The 3,633-nt window shown below is 37.8% G+C and overlaps 1 pseudogene; it reads right to left on the bottom strand.

Annotated features, from left to right (window-relative positions):
- Positions 1-2,131: 2,131 nt before the first annotated feature.
- LOC109242694 lies at positions 2,132-3,336 on the bottom strand (annotated as a pseudogene).
- Positions 3,337-3,633: the final 297 nt, after the last annotated feature.

Raw genomic sequence — 3,633 nt, 5'->3', positions numbered from 1 at the left:
AAAGAAGGCTTTGCTTGATCGACATTGAAGCTTGATCAACCCTCGAAAAAGCTGAGGCCAATACAGTCGAATGAGGTGATTGAGGGTAAACTCTAATCCCTCGGTCTTGCTAGAGAAGTAGCGCAGCATAATCACGATACACCAAAAAGAGGGATGGATCTGGACGAGGGTAACTTCATATCTCTTGCAGAAGTCAATCACGAGTGGATCAAGGGGACCCGATGTGAAGGGGTAAGTGTAAACACTTAAGAACCCCTCCACATGAGTAGTAATGATCTCCTTAGGGTCGGGGATCTCTACCACGACCTCGTCCCCCCAACCAGAGTCTTTCTTCATGGCTTTGAGATGCTTCTTCGTTATCGAACTGATATATCGAGATACATACTCGCATCGGCCTGGGATTGCAGGGGGATTTTCAACGTTGAAATTTGTCTTTAACACGCAAGGGCCGAGAATAATCTCGTAAAGGGCCGGCGCCACAAGCTTGGCCGGGCGGGAAGAGGAGGAGGAAGCTTTCTCCTGTTGGGGAATTGTCTTTGAATTTTTCGCCATTGATTCAAGTTAGGAGAAATGGAGACAGGCGGAGTTTGGTATTTTCTGGCACTAAAAGGAACGGGAGTAGTGGATAATGAGAGAAAAGAGATAAAGAGAAGAAGATTAGAGGTGGTTTGAAGACTGAAGTAAAGCTTACTCCGAAATTAAACCTTGTACTTATAGGTGAGCGGCGACGGTTCAACGGCGCTAGTGGCCGACCACTACCGGATAAGCATTTAATGTTTTAGGGAAGCGAACCGACGGGACTTTTCGATCACTTTGGGCGCCTACGTCACGGGAATGACGTCATCATCAAGGGCTCCGGAAAATCGAGGCTCAAATTGTTTCTTATGATTCTACTCAAAGAAACGTGGGGACTATCTGTATACGGTAAAATCATGTGTCCCTGATTTTATGGGCTCGAGGGATCACATCAAGGAACAGAGGGTTCGTATCAAGGATAGACACAGTATGGACCGAGTTCTTCGAGGGCAGAACACAAGGCTCGAAGATCGAAGTGCACGATGAGTAACAAAGCCGAGTATGACCAACCCTGAGATGGCGCCATTATGGGTTGTAACAAAAAGAGCAAGATTCCCGCCCCGTCCCCAAGATCATGGCGTAAATTCTGGAATAGATTCGTACGGGTTGGTACGAATCCGTACTAGGCGGTCATACAATTGTCCCAATTAGATTTTTTACTGTAAATAGAAATGAACCTTATTTAGGATTCCCCTATTATATAAAGGGGACCCCAATCACTTGTAACGAGGATCAATCATTGGCAAAGAATACACTCTCTTACTTATTGCTCATATTTCATCAGAATTGTCTCTTAGCTTCTTTATCTTTATTTTACTGTTCTTGTTCTTGTTGACCAACCTCGAGGCCATCACAGCTCGAGGTCGATACTTGCTTAAACACCGGTTGATTCAACTTACTTCTATCATTTGTACTTCAGATTTCTTAGTTATTAATTTGTATTGAATTAAATTACGTATCTTTAAAACCATAAACAAGTTTAATTGTTACTCGTATTTTCGAGGTAAATAGAGCTTCCTACTTTTAGTATAATATTATTATGATTATAATGTAAGGTTCAAGGAAAGGGTAGAAAGTCATTGTAGTTCCCTCGATATTATTTAAGGCATTGAGTGCCGGTCACGCAGTTATCCCAAAATTAGTGCTCGACAATACTTATGAGAGAAATTAACTTTGAGTAAGGTGGGTAATGGTTCTACCACAAACATGATTACTCGTTTTAAACTTCGGTACAGTTAAATTCAGTACTCCCTCCGTTTCAATTTACGTGAACATGTTTGACTGGGCACGAAGTTTAAGAAAAAAATAAAAGACCTTTGAAATTTGTGTTGCTATAAAAGTTTCTCATTAAGGGTAGAATTGTAAGTTCAAGCAAAATTGTTTCCAATTTTAGAAAGGGGTCATTCTTGTTGGAACATACCAAAAAGGAAATATGTTCACGTAAATTGGAACGGAAGGAGTAAATAAACTTGCTAAAGGGTAAGTCGAGTGTATTATTCATAAGTGACTGCGAAGCACCATAAGAATAGGGACTTTGTACGAGCTGAAACAACCATTAAGTTAAATGCAAGAAGCACTATAGCACAAATGTTTATTAATCCTTATTCCATAGATCACTTAACATCACAAACTGGGAGGGACTTTACAAACAAAATGACGCATAGTGCCTCTGCGGTATCAACCATGGTACACACTAGCATTTGGCCATGGTTCAAAATCTTCAGGACTTCTCTTGTTTAACTCCAACATCATCATGATAGTAAGCAGTTATTGTTGGCCTTGGTTCAAAATCATTAGCAAAAGCATTTTCTTGTTTGAGACTAGCGTCATCATGATAATAACCGGTTATAGTTGGCCTTGGTTCAAAATCATTAGCAAAGGAATTTTCTTGTTTGAGACTAGCGTCATCGTGATAATAACCGGTTATAGTTGGCCTTGGTTCAAAATCATTAGCAAAGGAATTTTCTTGTTTGAGACTAGCGTCATCATGATAGTAACCAGTTACTGTTGGCCTTGGCTCAAAATCGTTGGCTAATGAATTATCTTGTTTAGCACTGTTTTGTTCGGATAGAGGAATTGAATGTCGGTGCAGAAGACGCTGGATTGCTACCGGCATTGGCTCATTTTTCATAACAATTCTCCAATATTCCCCTGGGTCTCTTCTTGCATCAATGCTGCCTGCATACTGCCCAAAAAGAAGAGACAAGAAAAACTTTACTGAATACTATATATTACATGAATTTTTTTATGAGTAAATATTCATTCTATACAAATATGCATAATTGTTTGGTACAGATACATATTTGTTATTTAAATCATGAATAATTCACCCGCAGTATATCTATGCTCATCTTACACTCGTTGGGTACAGACATATCAAGAAAAATGAGAATTTCATGTAAATAGGTTCAGTGCCTTGCTTTATAGAAATCAAAAGTTAAATTTACAGACTGTTGTCTAGAGCATGAAAATTTAAATCTGAACAGGTATAATCGTTCTAAAATTATGTAATTCGAAAAGAGGTTTTACATCAAACTAACATATATTATAAGTAATATGATTATCATAATACATCAAGAAATTAATAAAATATATATCTCCAAAAGAAGGATTATAATCATGTAAAGGAACTTACCAGGGCAAGTAAAAAGAGCAGAATGATAGCAATAGGTGATTTCATGTCCTCCAAAGATTGCAACAATTCAGAAGCTTTTGTAACTGATCTTTGCTTGATGCACGAATAAGCTTGCAAAACGTACGATTTATATAGATAAGTTTGACCAAATATAGGACCAGTTTGGCCATAGATATTGCCAAAATATATTTGGTTTTTTTTTTTTGGGGGGGCAAATACATGTTTGTTCATAAATTTTATCAATATTTTAACCCAAAGCCTAAAGAGCTAGTTTTGACCCAAAATATTATTATTATATTTTTTAAAAATTGCTCCAAACTTTTGTATTTTATAAAAGAGCCCACCATTTATTATTTTGTAACAATGTTGCTTTGTCTTCTCGGTCATCTGATAGTGTATTATGTAGTTCATTATAAAAATGA

Source organism: Nicotiana attenuata, unplaced genomic scaffold (genome assembly GCF_001879085.1).
Source record: "Nicotiana attenuata strain UT unplaced genomic scaffold, NIATTr2, whole genome shotgun sequence".
Taxonomy (NCBI): Eukaryota; Viridiplantae; Streptophyta; class Magnoliopsida; order Solanales; family Solanaceae; genus Nicotiana; species Nicotiana attenuata.
The sequence above is the reverse complement of the archived record's forward strand: the minus strand, read 5'-3'. Positions and strand labels throughout refer to the sequence as shown.